This window comes from Callorhinus ursinus, unplaced genomic scaffold (genome assembly GCF_003265705.2).
Source record: "Callorhinus ursinus isolate GAN/ISIS: 27379988/994484 unplaced genomic scaffold, GSC_fseal_2.0 scaffold3, whole genome shotgun sequence".
Lineage (NCBI taxonomy): Eukaryota > Metazoa > Chordata > Mammalia > Carnivora > Otariidae > Callorhinus > Callorhinus ursinus.
In genome coordinates this window covers 1,012,074-1,034,465 of record NW_027397065.1, presented here as the reverse complement: position 1 = coordinate 1,034,465, position 22,392 = coordinate 1,012,074, and the positions used below count along the sequence as shown (strand labels likewise).

Here is a 22,392-nt window from a genome sequence, read left to right as displayed (position 1 = left end):
GATTTCAAAGCACTGTTCTTGAAAAGTGGTACAAATAATTTAACTTTCCTAGTTTTTCAAGAAATAAAGGGTGCCTGAGTTTAAGCAGTTTTACTCCGAGAAGGCTCATGCTAGGAGAATGGGAAAAAGGCAAAGAGGGAGTGAGAAAGGCCTTCCTGGCATGGTTGCCATACCAAGTACCATAACATGGGTGGCTTAAAACTACAGAGATATATTATTCTCTCACCATACTGAATCTGGAGGATAGATGTCCAAAATCAAGGTGCTGGCAGGGCCATGTTCTCTCTTTAGACTCTAGGGGAGAATCCTCCCTTGCCTTTTCCTAGGCTCTGGTTGTTGCCAACGTGTAGATGCATCACCCCAATCTCTACTTCTGTCTTCATGTGGCCTTCTCCCTTGTGTGTCTATACCTCTGTGTCCAAATCTCCCTGTTCTTACAAGGACACCAGTTATATTGTACTTAGGAAACACTCTAATCCAGTATAGCCTCATCTTAACTTGATTACATCTGCAAAGACCCTATTTTCAAATAAAGTCACAGGTACAGGCTCTGGGTGGACATGATTTGGGGGGGGCACTATTCAACTCAGTACAGATGGCAAAGCAGGAGGTGGGAGAAAAGTAGTCACACAGCTCCTGCACCTAACACAGAGGCAGCTTGCCCAGAAGAAAAGCCAAGGTAGGACAGAGTCAATGGCCAATATTTCAGAAGCTATTGCAGCCTCAGCACACGAGGCCAGATTTTCATGGCTCCTGCTGGAAACCGAAAGGGTTTTGACCAATCACGGGGAAGAAGATACTGACAGCCTTTGAGAAGGCTGCACAGTAATAGTACAATTACTGCTTTTTGTCCATGGGGCCTGGACAATATGAGATTGAAGACTTTACTAAAATCATTCTACTTGCCAAAAAGCATTCAATATCCACTATTCAGATCAATACCAAGTACACGGCAAACACACTGTCGACAGAGAAGAGGGAAAAGGTGGAAAAAGAGAAGGAAGATGTTATCCACTCAGACTTTTTTATTAATGTAACAAAAGTTTCCAGACATATTTCCCAGAATGAGTCACAATCTGTGTCCTTATAGTCATTTCCATTGCAAGCCTGTGCATGTTTAAGCTCTTCTACCGAATGTTCTCTCCTTCTGTATCTTTTATCAGAACTCCTGCTTCCTATAGCTTGACATGAGCAAGTCTCAAAGAAGAAGGAGGTCTGTTGCCTCTGCATCAAGGCAGGAGCTATGAGAAAACTGGGCTGATACAATGCAATAGCAGAAAGAACAGAAACACACCCCCTCTTGCCTCACACTTACGTTACAAATCTTAGGGCGACATCATTTAATACCTCCTCTTCCTTTCCAAGAGTTAATCATGTTCTCCCACTGCTATATTCCCAATCTTAGGTTTGGAAACAGACCAGCTGAATTGATGATCAGGTATCTAATAGCTTAAAATCTGTATTTCTTAAATTTACATTTCATATAATGGCAATACACACTAGTATCCTTCAAGAAGTTTTGCATTCTTTTAAGTGTTTCTTGAGTCTTCTATAGAATAATGGAGACTAGACTTACCCTCCTATCTTAAACAACTAGAAAACCAAACAAAAAACGTGAAATCAGAATTTTCAGATATGAGACACAGGCATTGCAGGACAGTGATCTCTAAGAGATGGGAAATAAACAAGGTGAGCTCTACAAACGTCTCAGCTCAGTGGCTGGAGAAAGTTCTTGTAAAGAAAATACAAAATGGCAGATGGTTCCATGGTTTGCTTAAATAACCTAAGAGAATCAACAGAAAAAGTAATCAAAATGAATAAGAGACTTTCAGAGAGTGGCCAGGAAAAAGATCAACATATAAAAATCAATAATTTTACAAATATAGCAATAATCAATTAAAATCATAAAGATAAAATGCACCATTCCATGAACAAAAACATGAACAAAAAATGTCAAATATCCAGGAATACACCTACCATGTCAGGAAAACTCTACAAATTTACTGTAGACCATGAAAAAATTCCAACAAGTTTTTTTATGAAACTTGTAAAATGATTCTAAAATTCATGTTAAAAAAAAATCTACAGGAGTAGTCATTTTTTTTAAAAAGAGCAATGAATGGTATAATTATCAGATATCAAAATTAACAAAAAAGCACTAGCAACAATTAAAATCTATGTTTTTGTGACAGAGAAGAAAAATAGATCAAGGATTAGAACATGGGAGTCTAGAAGTAGACTCATGTTAGAATTTAATATATAATAAAAAAACTGGATCACAGATGGAAGAACAGATAAGTCAATAATAAACATGAAGTCAGGGAGCCTGGGTGGCTCAGTTGGTTAAGCGACTGCCTTCAGCTCAGGTCATGCTCCTGGAGTCCTGGGATCGAGTCCCACATCGGGCTCCCTGCTCAGCAGGGAGTCTGCTTCTCCCTCTGACCCTCTTCCCTCTTGTGCTCTCTCTCATTCTCTCTCTCTCAAATAAATAAATAGAATCTTAAAAAATAAAAAAATAAAAAATAAAAAATAAATTTAAAAATACTTTAAAAAAATAAACATGAAGTCAACGGTTCAACATTAAATAAAATAAATAAACTATATTACTATCCCACAAAATCTCCAAAATAAATTCCAGATGGATTAAAGTCCTAAATATAAAAAAAATAAATAAAGGTCTAGAGGAAAATAAAAGAATATTTTCAGAATTTGAAGTTAGGGAGGATTTCCTGAGCAAAACACCAACCCAGAAGTCATAACGCAAAATACTGGCAGATTTATTAAAAATTTAAAACTCCTATATGACAAATGATACTATTAACAAAGTTAAAAGAGAAGTGACAGTCTAGGAAAAAATATGTGCAATACACATAGGAAATGAAGGATTGATAGTCATAATATATAAGTTATTCCTATGAATCAATATTACAAAGATAAACAACCCTACAGTAAAAGAGACACAGGACATAAACAAAAAATTCCTAGACGAAATACCAGTGACCAATAAGCATATGAAAATATGCTCAACATCAGTGTAATGAGGAAAATGTAAATCAAAACAATATACCATTTTCTACCTTTGAGAATGAAAAAATTAAAGATCAGTAATATCTAATTTCTTACAGTATGAGAAAATGGGCATACTCATATACTTTTTGATGAGAAAATTAATTGCTACAGTATATTTGGAGAGAAATTTTGTCCACGTTCTCATTCATTCTACAAATACTATTAGCACCTACTTCATACATAGTATTCTACTATGCCCCAGAGATACAGCAGTGAACAACACAGTCAAAGGTTCCTCTCCTCATGGAGCTTGCATTCTGGAGGACAGGGTGGAGGGTGGAGGGGATAACAAAGAACTAAATACATAAATTAGGTGGTTTTAAGTGCAATAAAAATAAATTAGGGTAAGGGGGATTGACAATTATCAGGTTAGTTAGACGCTATTTTACATAAGGTACGTAGGTAGCAGGTCCTCACTGGTAAGGTAAGCAATGATCTAACAAAAGTAAGGGAATAAGTCATAAAGCTTTCTAGAAGAACACACTAGACAGTAGGAATGGGAAGTGCCAAGGCCCCATGGTGTAAACAGCAGGCACCTTAGTATGGCTGGAGCAGAATGACAGAATAAGAAAATGATAGAACGTAAGACTAGGGAATGACAGAAAGAGTGTAGGGACCAGTTAGGCCTTGGAAGTCATGAACAAAGCTTTGGATTTTATTCCTAAAACTGGAAGCCACTGGAGGGCTCTGAGCCATGGAGTTCTACAACGGGACTCACATTCTTAAAAGATCACTCTAGCTGCTGTTTAAAGACCAGATTCTAAATGGGCATTAATTAGGAAGCTATTGCAATAAGCCAGGCAAGAAATGACACAGCCTGGGCTAAAGTGGCACAGTCCAGGCGGCGAGAAGTGGTTGATTATGGATGTATTTTGCAGATTCAGTTAGTAGGACTTACTAATGGATTAAACATGGATGCACGAGAAAGAGAGGAGTCAAAAAGAACCTGAGGTTCTCTCACCTCTTTGAGAAGAGCCTCAGGTTCTTGTCCTTAGTAATTGGAAGCTAGTATTTCTTGAGATAGGGAAGTTTGTAGAAGAAGCAGGTTGGGGTAGAGAGGGAAGAGGTTGAGTAAAAATGAGTTAAATGTGCAATGCCATGTATACAGTCAAGTGGAATGTCAGGTTGCTGGATATAAAAACTGGAAGTTCAGGGACATGATAGGCACCAAAAATACAATTTTAAGAGTCATCCGTGAATATATAGTATTTACAGCCAAGGAGCTATATAAGATATCCTAGAGAGTGGGTCTAACTAGAAAAAAAAGAAATCCAATATTGAGCCCTGGGGCACTCCAGTGTTCAGTTGGGAGATGAGGAGGAACCAGCAGAGGAAGCGAAAAAGAAGCAGTCTCAAGGGCGAAGGACACTGATAAGTCAGTGTCCCAGATGCTAAGCAAAGAATATTTTCAAGAAGGTAGTGATAACTGTGCTAATTTTGTAGTATCTGCCAAAATGCAAAGTGAGAATAGTCTCTCATTCAGCAATTCCATTTTGAACTGTTTATTCTACAGAAATATATAAGCACACATGAAAACTGCTCTCTCCGTGGATACTTCTAAATTACTATTTGTTAGAGCAAATTAAATGCTCATCAATAGGGGACTGCTTAAATTATGGTGCATGTGAACAAGAGAATAAACTGGAATAATTAGAATAAATGGAAGAGGTAAGTTCCTGAGATGGAATGATCTCTGAATATTAAGTTAAAAAAACTACTTGAAGAATAATCACATGGAATGACTGATTCCAGACACATGGAAAAAGAAAACATGTATGTGTATGTTACCTGCAGAATAGGCAGGATAGTGTGATAAGAGAACACATGAGCTCCAAAACAGACTTCCTGGGATATAAATTTGGCTTGTTACCTTAGGCAAGTTGCTTAACTTTTCTTGGCCTTCCTCCCTCCCTCTATAAAATCCCTCAAAGGGAGGTTATCTGAGGATTAAATGAATTAATATACAAAAAGGATCAGTGTCTGATACATAGCACTCAATAAGTATTAGAAATTAATGTCATAATAATGTATATAATAAATAATAACCACACATATAAATTCATACAAAGAGATTTTGAAGTTTACTCTCCAAACTGTTAACACTTGCTTTCTCTGAAGTTTGGGACTGGGAGTTGGCAGAGGAGTGAGAGGTGGCTGACAGGGACTTAAACACTTTACCATATATATGCCTAAATTACTTGAATTGTTAATAATATACTAATGCAAATTTTTACAAAAGTAGATGTGCACTTCTTGTGAAATTTTTAAACTTTTTTAATTTAAAGAGGAAAAAGAATAGTAAAAATTTATGACTCTTCATGGTTATTTTTGGTGATTTTTCACTCAATAATCTATGGTTCAGCTGACACTGAAAAGATAAATCAAAGAATTAGGATAATGAGAAGCAGGCGATAGAACATTTTCTAGTCATTTCCAAGAAAGATACATAGACAGACAAGTGGCAATAAAAATAGAAAAGACAGAAAAGAAGAGCCTGAATAAAATGAAGTAAAGGGAAGAGAACGAAATTGAACACTGATTCATAGACTCTGAATCTAACCATTTGGGCAAATCAAAAACACTATCTATCACATTTGAGAGAGGCAGTCACCCAGCATCTCTGACACACTTCTAGTGATGTAGACAGCATGTATTCTTAATCTGTTACACCTTATATTAACCAAATGTAGTCCCTCATTGGTCCTATTTGTCTCATCTGAAGTAACATAGAATAAAGACTATTACTGTCTCTTCACCAAGAATGACTTTTGACTAAATATTTTGGCCCCACTACCTTGTCTGGATGGGCCCAACCCTGTCCAATGTGAGCAGAAAGGACATTCCAAACAGCAGGCTGCTACAGTTGCTCCACACCCAAGGCAAATTACAGCTAAGATTCTTTCCACTCCGTGATGCCAACAGGTAGAACGGTTATGATAATGTGGATGTACAACTGCATGACTTTGGACTTTGACTAAATTCTGCTTGGAGAAACAACAGGTATTTGTGGGAGGCAAATGCTAAAGTGTGCTCTATGCAGACTCAACCCTTTCATACATAACTCCAAGTCTTTCTTTCATTACCTCTTTCTTTGTCTTCAGTACAAATCCTTCAGCAGCTCTTCCCCAGACCTTCCCAAGGTGGAGCTCACCACTCCATGTATGGCTCTGCCTCTAATTACTATTTACTGCATTTGCATGTGTTTTTTTTCTCATTATAATGTCATTAGCATGCAAGGGAGCCTGGTTGCCAGGGCAACCAGGAGTGGTGAATGCACCGCACAGCCTTTAATGAAAACTTAACCCTACTTTGTTTAATTCCCACTGTGTTTTTTGGCTCACTTCACTTTTGTGGTCGCAAGAATGAAAATATCCTGCAGTTACCCCTGCTTATGTAGTGCTGCCCCAAGGTCTTGGGAACTTACGTGTGTCCCCCGAACATACCAGCAGCACTTTATATTTCTCATAAGTAACCTTAATAACTTCCTCTGATAACAATAAATTCTCCTTCGGATCAACACTGCTCACTCAACAGTCTTCTGAATATCTAAAATAGTCTATTTTTCTGCAGATTAAATATTCTCAGGTTCTCAAATTGGTAAGATTTCTGCAGTCCTTACTCACCTAACTGCCAGCCCCTGAAAGCATTCTAAATGATTTGGTTGAGATCAGACACTACTTCTATAGCATCCTGCCCATCTGGTAACCTTCTCAAAAGAAAATAAAAGATTAATTTGACATGATTTTTTTTTTAGCCAACCTACAAAAGTATGCTTATCAAAGCTGGGTATAATAAGAATAATGGTTTGTCAGGAGATCAAATCAACATTTAATTTAAAAACAAACAAACAAACCAAAACCTCAGTCACAACAGGGAAAAATAAGATGACACTCAGGATGAATAAAAATATCCTAAAATTAGGTACAAAAATCCAACTACACACCCTTAGGAGCTCTTGCTGAACAGTAATGCCCACTTTTAAGCCACAAGAGCTACAGATGCCTTCAAGTTCAATAGGAGCCAAATTGCGACAGGCTGTCATATGTGGGTTTCTTAGAACTCAGTTTGTAATTTTAACACTTGCAGAATAAGGTAAGGACAGCAAGGTCAACAGTATTGTAGAACTGTTTTAAGAAAGCAAATCTTGTATGAACCAGCAGCTAATGGCCACAAACATCTATTATTTTCTGGTATTGCTGTCTTTTACAATATGAGGAAAGACAGAATCAGTGGAGCCAACCACTGAAGTAATAAGGCAACCTGAGGAGTTAGGAGCCAAGAGGAAACAAGCTCTCACTTCTGATGAAGCAGACCTAAAGAGAACCAGCAACAAAGCTACTGTCCAATAAAACCAGCTGTGATGACGGAAAACTTTCTTGTGCTCTCCAAAATGGTAGCCAGTAGCCACTTGAAGTGTGGCTACTGTAATCAGAGAACCAAGTTTTCTTATCAAATTTGATTTTACTTATTTTAAATTTCAATTTGAATTGCCACATGTAGCTAGTGGCCACCACATGCTAAAGCACAGCTACATAAATGATGAGGTGCTGCAAAGTAAACATTCTGATGACATCTTAAGATCAGCTATATTCATCAACTTTTCCCCAAACAAGCAGCTGATGTGGGGCCCATTAAATTTGAGTCATATGGTCCCTGGGTGGCTCAGTCGTTAAGTGTCTGCCTTCGGCTCAGGTCATGATCCCAGGGTCCTAGGATCGAGTCCCACATCGGGCTCCCTCCTCGGGGGGAAGCCTGCTTCTCCCTCTCCCACTCCCCCTGCTTGTGTTCCTGCTCTCGCTCTCTCTCTCTGTCAAATAAGTAAAATCTTAAAAAAAAAAAAAAAGTCTGAGTCATAACCTAGGAGGAAGCTCTAGTACAGCACCCACTGTAGACCACATCCTTCACAGGAGAAGGTCCAGGCTGTGAAAACAGTCTGCACTGAGATCAGGGGTGGGAGTTTAGAAGGAAAGGAGTAGTTAGGATTACTACGGATTTGAGAACCTTTACAGCATAGAGTCAAGTACATAGACTCTACAGCCACACTGCCTGAATTCATATACCAGCTCTACCATGAATAAGAGTGACCTCAGTTTCTTCACCTATAAAATGGGAATAATAATGAGTACTATTACCAACCAGTGTAAAATTAAACTGAACTAATACATACAAACACTAAAAATAGAGCCTGACACAAAGTAATTACTAGTGAGTATTTTTTTCCAAAAAGTAGGTTTCTCCTTCAAAAGTTAATTTATTTTGATCAATCCCCATGAGTGAGTTATAGAAGGCTAGGATAACCTATTTCTCTTCCCAGGCCTTTATTCTTCTACATAATTAAGAGGCCATCTGAATAGCTTTTTGGCTTAGTCCAGGTGAGTCTGGTTCATCATCCTCTTGCCACCTACCCATCCCACTACTGCTGGCCCATATCCCCCACCTCAGTAAGACAAAAGATACTGCAGGCTCTGCTCCATCACACATGCCCAGTTGGTAAACACATTTCCCGAAATTTTACCCTCTCCCAGTCCTTGCTTTTTACTCCATTCTCTGAAATCCTTTATTGCATTTGAGACCTGTCACAGTTAACATTCTTGCCTCGGATTTCCAGACTGTCATAGGATTCACTCCAGTGCTTCCTAACCTTTTCACATCATGACACACATGAAAATTCATATTTAAACAGTATAATGGAGTAAACTTGAGGGAATTTGGTGGTGTCTATGTGAAACTCAATGAAAAAAAATCTTAAATACATTTTCTTTATATTATAAAATTATTAGTCGATCCCCATTCCTACCCCCAGCCCCAAGCTACTCTACTTTCTCTCTCTACAGAGACAAGTGATAGAAACTTATTTCTCATCACTAACCAGAATTTGGATAATTCAAATCTAAATTGTACTCAAAATTGCCATCACTTAGCAAACCAAACAGATCTTCCTTTACTTTCATCAACAAATGTAACGTGAAAATTTCTTACAATAGTATAAATAAATTGTGAATGCAACTGAAATCATACACCTAAATCTATGATGCAGTTCTTCCTTAAGTATACAAGATGTTGCTCTACTTGTCCTAATGATCAGTCTTTACTCTTCAAACCGCGCAACAAACTAAATGCCACAAATCAGTCTTCTTTAAGCGTACATTTCCAAGGCTAAATTTTTGCACTGAATCCATAAATGTTATCAGTACATGCAAATACATTATCATGAGATCCTGGCAATTTTCTATTAGGTTTATTCACTCACCTAATGAATGTATTTTTTTCAAGGCAGTAACTACCTTTTAACAAATCTTCAAAGCAAGAACTGTTTACAGAAAAAGTCTGAATTCTCCTTCTAGTTCATCAACTTTAACAGAACTCTTCTTTGGACATAGACCGTCCCTCAGTATGAAACAGTGGAAAGCTATATCCCAATCCCATTTCTTCACGTGAAGCTAATAACAGATGTGAATAAGGCAGCTTCAGCTATACGTATTCTCCATTTAGATACACCAGACTATGTGAAATTCATGTACAGGCAAACTTTTACACAAGAGAGTTTCTCTGAGAATCAAACACCGTATTATTTGAATCTCTGTGTTTTCACGACTCCTTCCTCCTGTCTCTGCACTCACTCCAGCAGTAGACAAACCCAAGCATGTTTCCATAATACCTTATTTGTTTCAAAGTATGAATTCACCACCTTCAATATTTCATCCCCAGTAATTTCTTTTGGTATTGCTTTACAAAGAACTGATATTCTTCCCAGCATTTCTCTTTAGGAATTCTAACTGTGCTGGAATTTGGCAGTTTCTAACATGTGTCTGATTTAATAATAATCTGGACTAATGTTTTCTTTATGTTATCTGACATATCATCAATGTATTTATAAGTATTATTTGAGAGTACCACTTTTTCCATCTCTTTTGCTTTACTGGCCTCAATGTCTAGACTGGCTGACAAAACAAGGGCTTCTATCCTTGTGTGACACAGCTCAGCTTTAGCATTTAATGGTGTGACCTTGTAACTGGTTTATTTAGCTTAATCTAAATAAACTGAAAAAGTTCATTGTTGGTAAGCACAGCAAAGGAAACCGTCAACAAAACAAAGAGGCAACCCACAGAATGGGAGAAGATATTTGCAAATGACACTACAGATAAAGGGTTGGTACATGATCTATAAAGAACTTCTCAAACTCAACACCCAAAAAACAAATAATCAAGTCAAAAAAATGGGCAGAAGACATGAACAGACACTTCTCCAAAGAAGACATACAAATGGCTAAGAGACACATGAAAAAATGTTCATCATCGTTAGCCATCAGGGAAATTCAAATCAAAACCACACTGAGATACCACCTTATACCAGTCAGAATGGCAAAAATTGACAAAGCAAGAAAGAACAAATGTTGGAGAGGTTGTGGAGAAAGGGGAACCCTCTTACATTGTTGGTGGGAATGCAGGTTGGTACAGCCACTTTGGAAAACAGTGTGGAGGTGCCTCAGAAAATAAAAAATAGAGCTACCCTATGACCCAGCAATTGCACTAGTGGGTATTTACCCCAAAGACACAGAGGTAGTGAAAAGAAGGGCCATATACACCCCAATGTTCACAGTAGCAATGTCCTCAATAGCCAAACTGTGGAAAGAGCTGAGATGCCCTTCAACAGATGAATGGATAAAGAAGATGTGGTTCATAGATACAATGGAATATTACTCAGCCATCAGAAAGGATGAATACCCAACTTTTACATCAACATGGATGGGACTGGAGGAGATGATGCTAAGTGAAATAAGCCAAGCAGACAAAGTCAATGATCATATGGTTTCACTTATTTGTGGAACATAAGAAATAGCATAGAGGACATTAGGAGAAGGAAGGGAGAAACAAAGGGGGGGAAATCGGAGGGAGAGGTGAACCATGAGACTATGGACTCTGAGAAACAAACTGAGGGTTTTAGAGGGGAGGGGGTGAGCGGATGGGTTAGCCCAGTGATGGGTATTAAGGAGGGCACGTACTGCATGCAGCACTGGGTATTATATGAAACCAATGGATCGTGGATCACTACATCAAAAACTAATGAGGTATTGTATGGTGACTAACATAACATAATAAAATAAAATTAAAAAAAGAAAAGAAAAGAAAAGGCTCATTGTTGGAACCAATCTTAAAAAGAGTTTTGGTTTTTTGTATTGCTTTTACAAAACTTAAGAATGTTCCAGTCTTTTCCCGCACAGGATGAGTTTTTGTGGTGAGGTGCCAGCACCGTTTGCTTTGTACCTTGTCTTCACAATAATTTTTCCTGCCAGCAACACATTTAGGCTGAGGGGGAAAAAGTTACCGAGCACACAACTTCAAGTTTGGGATGATTCTCATTTTATTACCTAACTAGTGATTTGATGGCTTTCCAGCTTTAATGAAGAGTTATCCATTAAGATTGAAAAGTACAGTACCTGTAAAATTTAAACCTTTTTCAAATATAAAGACCTAATGGGGCTTATAGACTTTTACAACTACATAAAATCTATTTACAGAAATAGGGAAATAGGGAATCTTCTGTGTTCATTAAAATGTTTTTAAAACAGGGGCGTCTGGGTGGCTCAGTCGGTTAAGCATCTGCCTTTGGCTCAGGTCATGATCCCAGGGTCCTGGGATTGAGCCCCACATCAGGATCCCTGCTGAGCAGGGAGCCTGCTTCTCCCTCTCCCTCTGCCTGTCGCTCTGCCTTCTTGCTCTCTCTCTCTCTTTGTGTCAAATAAATAAAATCTTTAAAAAAAATAAAATGTTTTTAGGGTGCCTGGGTGGCTCAATTGGTTAAACGACTGCCTTCGGCTCAGGTCATGATCCTGGAGTCCCGGGATCGAGTCCCACATCGGGCTCCCTGCTCAGCAGGGAGTCTGCTTCTCCCTCTGACCCTCTTCCCTCTCGTGCTCTCTATCTCTCATTCTCTCTCTCTCAAATAAATAAAATCTTTAAAAATAAATAAATAAATAAATAAATAAATAAAATAAAAATAAAAAAATAAAATGTTTTTAAAACAAATTTCATAAAAGTTCAAATAATTCATCATTGATTTTTGTTTATTCCAAAAACTAAAACTTTGACACAGGTCACAAAATATATAACATATCAACTGATGTGTGATTAAAAATATTTTCACAAATGTATTTTCTAAGGCTAGAAAGCCTTTTAATGAATAAACCTAATTAAATTACATTCAATCACTACTTGATTTTTAAAAATAAATATTTTTTAATTTCCAAAAACAAATAGTAGTTACAAAAGTCTTTCAAGAATGTAACTTTGGCTAAGTGTTACCACCAAAAGCAAAAACTAAGTAATAAATCAAGAATAACAAAATCAATGTTTTATTTAGCAATACTCAGTAGCAGAAAATGGCAATAAAAGTAATAAAAATAATCATATGTAAATTCTAAGTCAACAAAATTATAAAATGATGATGGTGATAATGATAAACTAAGCTGAAATTAAAATACAAATACTCTACATGTATTAAAAGACAAAATTTTAAAAGATGAAAGCAATCCAAATATCCATCAACAGACAAATGGATAAATAAAACGCGCCACACACACACACACACACACACACACACACACACACACACACAGGAATATTATTCAGCCTTAAAAAGGAAAAAAATCTGAAATGTGGATGAATCTTGAAGACATTACGCTAAGTGAAATAAACCAGTTATAAGAAGACAAATACTATATGATTCCACTTAAATAAGGTACCTAGAGAAATCAAGATCATAGAAACACAAAGAAAAATGGTGGTTGCCTGCAGCTGGGAGGAAGAGGGGATGGGGAGGTGTTTCATGAATACAGAGATTCAGTTTACTACGATGAAAAAGTTCTGGAGAAGGATGGTGGTGATGGCTATATAACAATGTAAATATACTTACTACGACTAAAACTTTTACTGAATTGAACCACTTAAAAAGGAGTTAAGATGGTAAATTTTATGTCATTCATTTTCTACCATAATTTTTTAAATTAATTAAAGTGGTTATATTTATATTTTTTACCACAAATATAAAAATTAAAAAAAATATTACTGATGAGAAGTGTATCGTAAGTATGTAATCACTGGGATGATTCAAGGTCCAGCGTCAAACATTGGTGCTATATGATATGGCTACTACAGAGAACTTTCTGGCCATAGGTGCCACACCAAAATAACTGCTGAATTTAGGGAGTTTACATATAGAGTCATTTAAATAGTGCTCAAATATCATTTCAACTACTATAAATTTCTGAATGGCTATACAAGACATTGTTAATGAATTATGACCATTAGTATCTTGAGCCCACTTATAGCCTGTTCAAGTATTCAACTTCCAACTTTCTCCCTGATTAGCCTCTTGTCTCTCTCCCAAGGTCAGCATATTTATTCCTGGACAATCCTCTGGGTAAATCTCATCCTTAGATCAACCAAGGTTTGGGATCCCTACTTCCTGAATGCTATCCCAGGTTATCTTCCCTCCAGCACCATTGGCATGAACTCATACCTAGATTGGCTGCAAAAAAAGCTAATTCATCATAAGCTGCCTTACTGGAAGCAGTACCTGGAACAAGGTGAATTATGTGACCTTCTAACGCTAAACTTCTATTTCTATGACTTATGAACATTTTTATGACTCAAGGTTAAATAACACATAAATTTCAGCTTTATATTCTGATTGTTTGTCCAGGTATCAGCAATGAATAACATACGTATCAAAGAAGCATCCCTTACCATGATTTTCAGTAGCATTAAAATATGCTGGGTAAAACTGAAAACTAAAGTTTGCCACTGATGCACTCCCATTTCTACCACCACTCTTTCGTCAAGGCCCACAGATTATCCCATGGTGGCTCAAAGTTCCCAACCCTTCAAAAGTGCTACAAAGAACATAGCTCAGCTTTCTCTATTGTTCACTTTCCTCCACCTAAAACCCTGCCCTAATTTTTTAAAAATTTCAATTTGGCAATAGCCCACCTCCATTTGGACACAAATCCTGGTCAGGCTTTCTGATTTTCTTTCAAGAATGTCAACACCAGTTCCCACCCAGGGGTCACTGGAGCATATGAACCTGCCCTTAATGGGGAAACACAGACTATCTCCACTTCAGGTCTACTAACCAACCCTTAGCTCATTAACCACTCAATGTCATCAAGTGGTTTTGTTAGGGTCCTGAAATTACAAATGATAGCCTTTTCTTTTTACTCAAATTTGAATATCAAATGTTATGTAATGGGGCAAAGGAACATAAATCAACATTTGAAAATCTCATCCTAGACCAAATGCTTTTCAAACCATCTGTGGTAAAAGATCAGGAATTTTATTTCCAATCTGTCATAGACATGCTTTTGTGAAAAACACTAAAATGAATTACTAGAAAAAAAATGAAATTAAAAAATTCAAAACATACAAAATATGTCTCAATTTAAGAAAAAAAGGAAGAAGAAGAAGAAAAAGAAGAAGAATGTTATTCTTTTAGAGCAGTTTTAAGTTCACAGGTACAGAGTTCCTCCCATATATCTCTGCTCCCACATACACATAGCCTCCCCCATACGCATGGCCTCCCCCATTATCAGTATCGATTTTCAAATTATATTTGACAGACATAATATTACTGTCAAATTATTTACAAGTTTCCAAGCACTCACTTTCAATTTCTGCATTTATCTCCTTGCACTGGTACCAATCCAGGACCACATTTCTGAGTAACACTGCCTTTCATTTCAACCCAAATATCCACCTCCATCCTGTCACCACAGTCAAAAACAATCCTCTCCATAAAAGAACCAGGAAGACACAAATGGCATATGCTATGGTTAGTGAAAAACCACTTGGGGTACATACACATCTGCCATCTATATATTTCTAATTCATGGAAGCTGATCCTTTTTCATAAGTTATTCACCAATCTAATACATTTTCAGGTTTATGAGAGTAACAGGGTATAGGAGTCTCATATATGCTTTTCACTCTGAAACCTCTCATTTTGGGGGGGTAGTTAAATCCCCTATTCTGGTTCTTCATTATTTACATAATAAAGATCCATTTAAATGCACACGCACTACGCCCTCCTGAAGCCAGCAGGAGGTGAACATGAAGATCTGAGACCAAACTTCTCCGTATGTGTGCAAAGCGTGTTTCCATTGTGCAATCACTTTACAAATAAGAAATAAATACTGGGTTTATAAGACTTGGAAGAAAAGGTTTATGGCTTTGACTGTTTTCCATTACTGGAAAATTTACATGCTGAAAAGTGGCAAAAACCAGTGCAAAAGAATAAACAGTGGGTGCACTTCAAGAGCTTGTTTCGTTCAAGGATCAGGAGTAAAATTGGGTTTTATTAGCTGTTTCATTAAGTTTTACTTTGAAGAAAAACAAACAGTGAAGGCATATGTGCAACATCTGATGAAAAAGGATTTTATTCTTGTTTAGAATAAAGTCTCTGTACAAAACTCATTAATGTAACATTAAATGTGAAGACTTGTCTAGCAATTTTAGGATAATTTTACTCATTTTAGTTTATTTATAATTTCTGACACAGTTTATTTAACATACTCTAATCTTTAATCACCATGTATACTAAACTAATAATCTGTCTTTTCAATGACATTTTGCAACAAATATCTACAGCAGCTGTTAAAAGCAATTAGTATATGAAGTTTGTATCACATTTAACACCTAAAGTAAGATAATACAGCCAGATATTGATAACTTGGAAATCATGAAAGCAGATCAGTTCTTCTTAATCAAACTCCTAATTATAAATACTTATACGACAAGATGCTACAAAGCATACGTCTTAAGAAACATTTAAATTTATGTGCTATTATAATCTAATATCTGGAATCTAAGCATCTAATGTATCAAAGTATTACGTAAAAGTAAATACTTTTTTCCTCAGAGCAAATTTAAATACGCTGGATATTCATCATATTCCCCTGGAAGAATTTATTCCATCACTATTTTTCCATTTCAAGCCTAAATGTTGATAAGAAGCAACTAAAGTTTGTTAGTAGGAAAAAAATACATATATCCTAGTTCCATTGTGGGGGTTACATAATAGTGTGAATCTCTGGTATGGAGGAGATTAAACTTCAACTTCAAACTAAGTGAGCAAATTACATATTAAACTACAGGTTAGGGGTTAAGATGGTAGTCTTTGGAAGCAGACACACCTTGGTTCCAATCTTGACCCTGCCTCTTACATAAAGACTATGTAACACTGGCTGGACAAGTCTCTTAACTTCTCTAAGCCTACATATCTCACCTGAAGTAGAAAGAATAATGGCTAATTCATAGGGATATTGTGGGGATTAAATGAAATTAGGCATATGTAAATAATAGCACAGTGATGATGCTTTGAAAATGGACTTTCCTTTTTAAAAAAAATTATGACTCATTTTAATCAAAATAACATAACACATAATTTTAAAAGTCAAAGGGCACTAAAATGCATATATATATGTATATATAACAAAAATCAGCAGCCTTTTCTTACCCTTCCCCACATTCTGGTCAGTCTACCTAGAGGCAACCATTTGCAACTTTCCTTGCTATATCTTCTGGCATTCATCTACAAATTCCATATATTTTATGTATATAGCTTTCTCCTGATAGATGAAATTCAGGGTTGACCCTCAAACTAAAAAACCACAATCATTAAAAAGTGATTCCTGTTAAACTTATACATCAGAAAGAACATAGAGAAGAAACAGACTCTATCTTAGGAGAGTAGTCCAAATCAATTGTAACCTGTGATTAAAGGGTCTCTACTCCTCAGAGTACAAATAGGAAATTGTTCTCCCAATAGCTGCTCTTAACTCCCTTATGTGGAATCTCCTTTCCCACTTGTTAAGTGTGGCAGATTGACTGCATTAATGACCCCAATTTTTCACGCCTCACTATATCCTTGCCCTTTGGCAGTGCCTTCCCACAATGACTCTGAGTTTGGCCTCCAAGAAAAGTTTAAATAGAAGTTTTAAAGAGTGCTTGAGTGTTTCTACTTTCTGTTTTTGGACCCCAACCACCACCATAAGAACAAGCTCAGGCTGGCCTCCTGGAACATAGAACCAAGTCAAATCATCCCAATTGTGGCCATCTTAGACAAGCCAGCTCCCAGTCAATCCTGAGCTGACTGTAGATACATACACAAGCCCTGCAGATATCAACTAAGCGTGTCACAGATCAGAAGAATGGTCTAGCTAATTTATAAGCTTCTCAGAAATAACAAATGGTTGTTTTAAACCACTAAGTTTTTGGGCGCCTGGGTAGCTCAGTCGTTAAGCATCTGCCTTCGGCTCAGGCCATGGTCCCAGGGTCCTAGGATCAAGTCCCACATTGGGCTCCCAGCTTCTCCCTCTCCCCACTGCTTGTGTTCCCTCTCTCGCTGTGTCTCTCTCTGTCAAATAAATAAATAAAATCTTAAAAAAAAAACCTACTAAGTTTTATAATGGTTTATTATGCAGCAATACCTAACTGATATATTAAGTATCCTTAAACTACTCAGTACCATACTATAACTTTTTAGGCACTTTCAGTTATTAGAATTCTATCCTTCAGACAATTAGAACTCAATCTTATTATTATTATTGTTATTTTGAAGCCTTCAGACTCAAAATCAATTTGAAGCTCTTTTCTCCCTGTGGTTCAACCCATACTCTCTGCAGCGTGGAATGGAGAAATGAAGCATGGTCTTGCTCAGAGGAACCTGCTGTCCCTCAATACTTCTTCCAGGAGCCCATGGCTTGAGAATTGGAAGCAGGAAGGACAGTTATCCCCTTGCTTAACTGGGTAGAGTCACAGTACCCTCTCTGCCATTTTGCTATTTCTTCTCTGGCTGATACTGACTGGCTGTCAGTGTCCCTGCATGTGGCAAGCACGCAGCTGCCAGCTCCCTCATGGGGTGACTGTATGGGCTCTTCAGAAGATCGTGCAGGGAAACCACCCTCTGGACATTGTTCCAGAATTGCAGCTAAGGCCTTAAGCTGAAGACAAAAATACCCTGAGCAACTAATTTTCTATATTTGGATTGCTATGAATAATCTACTAGCCACCGAGACCAGAAACCTGCCTATAGAGATTGCTCTGAGGAACCATTCCTGAAGAACTGGGATCCCCAACCCCATCCCAATATGATAGAGTGACCATGCACCCTCTACCTCTGCAGAGGTCCCTTTACCTCCTGGCTTAAGCAGGACGACAGAAAAATAGGCCAAGCCTAGCTACTCTCTGGAGTGCATACATTAACAGATTAAACAGTGTCCTCTCTCCCCATACTACCACTCTCAATTCCATTTGCCACTGTTTTAGCAGAAAAGGGCAGACCAGCCAGTCTAATGCTAAGCAAATGTTCAACTAGGCAATGAAATGACTCTCCTTCTGACTTGAGGGCATCCCATACTCTTTATAAATGGTTCCTTGGACAAGGAAGGCAGGCTTTGGGAGGGGAAGGAAGGAAGGAATCATTCCTCATCACAGACTCTTACACTTCTCCTCTGCTGAATCCTACTCTCATACTGGGATGGGGTTGGGGACCCCAGTTCTTCAGGAATGGTTCCTCAGAGCAATCTCTCTAGGCAGGTTTCTGGTCCCAGTGGCTAGTAGATTATTCATAGCAATCCAAATATAGAAAATTAGTTACTCAGGGTATTTTGTCTTCAGCTTAAGGCCTTAGCTGCAATTCTGGAACAAGATAAAAAGGTCCCACTCAACACACTGTTACATGGTTATTTTTAAATCTAAAGTATGCATTAAATTCCACTATACTGCATATCATTATAGAAAAATTCCGTTTTTACAGAAATGCCAGTTTTATTAAAAAGACTGCCCTGAAGAGGTTATTTGAATGATAGTTATTAACTTTTTATGTAAATTTTATGGTGTTTTCATGGATCCTAATTCACCAATTAAGGGATAAAAGAACATCGGCATTTTTAAAAATTTCTCATAATTTTTCAAATAAAACTTTTCACCTAATAAAGTTCTTCGGAAAATTGTGAATTTTTATTTTTTACAGAAAATCAGAAAATCATTCATTTAACCAATATTCGTGTTTGTACATTCATATTTGGTGATATTCTAGGGGCACTGGGCATATCAGCAAACAAAACAAAGATCTCTGGCCTCACAGACTAAGCCGGGAAAGAGACATTAAACAGTAAACATGATAAAAAAGTAAATTACAGAGCACATTGGAAGGTGAAGAGTTGTATGAGAAAAAGACAACATGGAGAAGGACGAGCAAAGTCAGGAGTGAGGATGGCAGGTGGGGAGATCAAGTGGTCCGACGTGTTGAAAGGGTGACGGGAAGGCTGCAGGCAGAAGGGGATGTGTGAGCTCCCACATGAACGATGGGGGGATGATGAGAGGAGGGCAGTCAGCCATACGTGGAAGAGGGATGGTGTACACCTAGGGGCCAGCCCATGTAGAGGCTCCAGGCAGGAATGTTTGTCTAGTGTTTCCCCGGTGTGTTTGAGGAACAGCAAGAAGTCAGTGTGCCTGGATGGTTGCAAATGAAAAGAAGGGAGCAGGAGGTGAAGTCAGAAGAGTAATAAGAGGGGTGAGGAAGGAGCAGATCACGTAGTCTACAGTCTATTATAAATGTTTTGGCTTGGGGCGCCTGGGTGGCTCAGTCAGTTGAACGTTTGATTCTTGATTTCTGCTCAGGTCATGATCTCAGGGTCCTGGGATCAAACCCCGCTCTGGGGCTCTGCACTTAGCAGGGAGTCTGCTAGAGGATTCTCTCTTCCCTCTCCCACTGCCCTTCCCCCTGCTCATGCTTGCATGCACTCTCTCTCTCTCTCTAAAATAAATAAATACATCTTTAAAAAATAATAAATAAATGTTCTGGCTTTTACGTAGAGTTGAGAAGTGATGTGCTATGACTCACATTTTAAAAGGGTTATAACATCAGAAGGCAAGGGTGGAAGCAGGCAGATAGGAAGGTAATCCTAGTGAAAGTTGATGGTTGTTTACACCAGGGTGGGAGCAAGAGGAGATGATAAGAAATGGTCTAATCCTAGATATTATAAAGGTGGAGGCAACAGGATGACCTAATGGACTGAAAATGGGGTCTGAGAGGAATAGAGAAGGTAAGGATAACTCCAGTAGGTTGAATAATTGGAAAGATGTAGCAGTTATCAATTGACAGAAGATTAGTTTGGGTAGTAGTGGGTGAGTAAGTTTGGGAGGGGGAAGATTCAGAGTTTAATTTTGGACATGTTGACTTCAGGATCTAAGAGGAGACATTAAAGTAGAAATGTGAAATAAGAAGTTGGACTGATGAATCTAGAATTCAAGACAGAAGTCTGGACAGGGAATATACATGTGGGAGTAATTAGCATTTGATGCAATTTAATGATGACCTCCAGGTTCATGAGAATAGCTAAAAGAATAAGACAGTCCCTGGTGTGATTTCCTCCTGCATAGCTGTTCTATGGAACAGTAGTCATTGATCTCCATCTGCCTTCTCTCCCACCTAAGTGCAGGCCACCACGCCATGGAAGATTTGATGGATGTGGACATGAGCCCCCTGAAGCCCCAGAACAGAACTATCTTTTTGGTTGTGAACTAAAGGCTGACAAAGATTATCACTTTAAGGTGGATAATGATGAAAATGAGCACCAGTTATCTTTAAGAAGGGTCAATGTAGGGGCTGGTGCAAAGGATGAATTGCACACTGTTGAAGCAGACACAATGCGTTATGAAAGCAGTCCAATTAAAGTCACACTGGCAACTTTGAAAATGTCTGTACAGCCAACGGTTTCCCTTGGGGGCTTTGCAATAACACCACCTATGGTCTTACAGTAGAAATGTGGTTCAGGGCCTGTGCATATTAGTGGACAGCACTTAGAAGCTGTGGAGGAAGATGCAGAGTCAGAAGAGGAAGAGGAAGAAACTCCTTAGTGTATCTGCAAAGCATTCTGCCCCTGGTAGGGGTAGCAAGGTTCCACAGAAAAAAGTAAAACTTGTTGCCAATGAAGACAATGATGAAGATGATGATAATGATGATGATTTTGATGATGAGGAAGCTGAAGAAAAGGTTCCAGTAAAGAAATCTATGCAAGATACTCCAGCCAAAAATGTACAAAAATCAAACCAGAATGGAAAAAAGTCAAAACCCATCAACATCAAGATCAAAGAATCTTTCAAAAAATAGGAAAAGACTCCCAAAACACCCAAAGGACTTAGTTCTGTAGAAGAAATTAAAGCAAACATGCAAGCAAGTATAGAAAAAGGTGGTTCTCTTCCCAAAGTGGAAGCCATGAAGAATTGCTTCTGGATGACTGACCAAGAGGCCTCTGGCAGAGGAGGAAGTCTCTTCTAGAAAACAGTTTAAACAGTTTGTTAAAATTTTCCGTCTTATTTCATTTCTGTAACAGTTGATATCTGGCTGTCCCTTTTATAATGCAGAGTGAGAACTTCCTCTACTGTGTCTGATAAATGTCCAGGTTTCATTGCCAAGAATGTGTTGTCTAAAATGCCTGTTTAGTTTTTAAAGATGAAACTCCACCCTTTGCTTGGTTTTAAGTGTGTATGGAATGTTATAATAAGACATAGTAGTTGTGGTGGTCAAATGGAATAGTGATGAGACAAAACTATACATGTGAAATAAACTCAATATTTTAATAAGGTGAAAAAAGAAGAGAATAAGACATAGACAGCATGGTCACTAATATTATGAGGTTGTAGAGAAAGGAAAAACAACAACAAAGGAGACTGAAAAGGAGTGAAGAGTAATATAGGAGGTAAACCAAGAGAGTGAAAACACCAAATGAAGAAAGTATAACAAGAACAGAATGATAAATCCTGTCAAAAACTATTAAAAGATCAAATAATTTACTAATGAGCTTAGCAGTAATGAACTTAGAGTTCACTGATGACATTATATAATATCGTATCCAATGGTTCATTCCACTAAAAAGGAATTTTGCTATTTAATAAAAATTCTTCTAAAACAAATAGGTTTTTAAACACTGCTCAATGACCCACTTATTTCAAACAATACATTATACAATGAAATGAAATGAAATACAATGACATGTATTTATACAAATAACAAACCTGGCAGAACTCCTTGCAACTTATATGATTTTAGCTCAATTAAACAAGTGCATATAGAGTGCTTATCATGCTAAGCACCAAGGATATAGAAGTGAGGATACAGAAACAAACTCCTGACAGTCAAGCTTTCAGACTACTATGGGGAATCAGGCAAGTATACAGATAATCACCATGTAGAATTATGCATCAATTTTATGGAAATAGAAGGGGGCATCTAAGCTAAACATGGGGGTCTGGGCTGCCTACCTAC

The 22,392-nt window shown here is 37.7% G+C and overlaps 1 protein-coding gene and 1 pseudogene across 13 annotated transcripts in view; one reads left to right on the top strand and one right to left on the bottom strand.

Annotated features, from left to right (window-relative positions):
* Positions 1–22,392, bottom strand: part of ATG10 (autophagy related 10) — a 236,221-nt gene that overhangs the window by 188,965 nt on the left and 24,864 nt on the right. The gene's annotated exons all lie outside the window — the stretch shown is intronic.
* On the top strand, positions 20,578–21,642 carry LOC112819900 (nucleophosmin pseudogene; annotated as a pseudogene).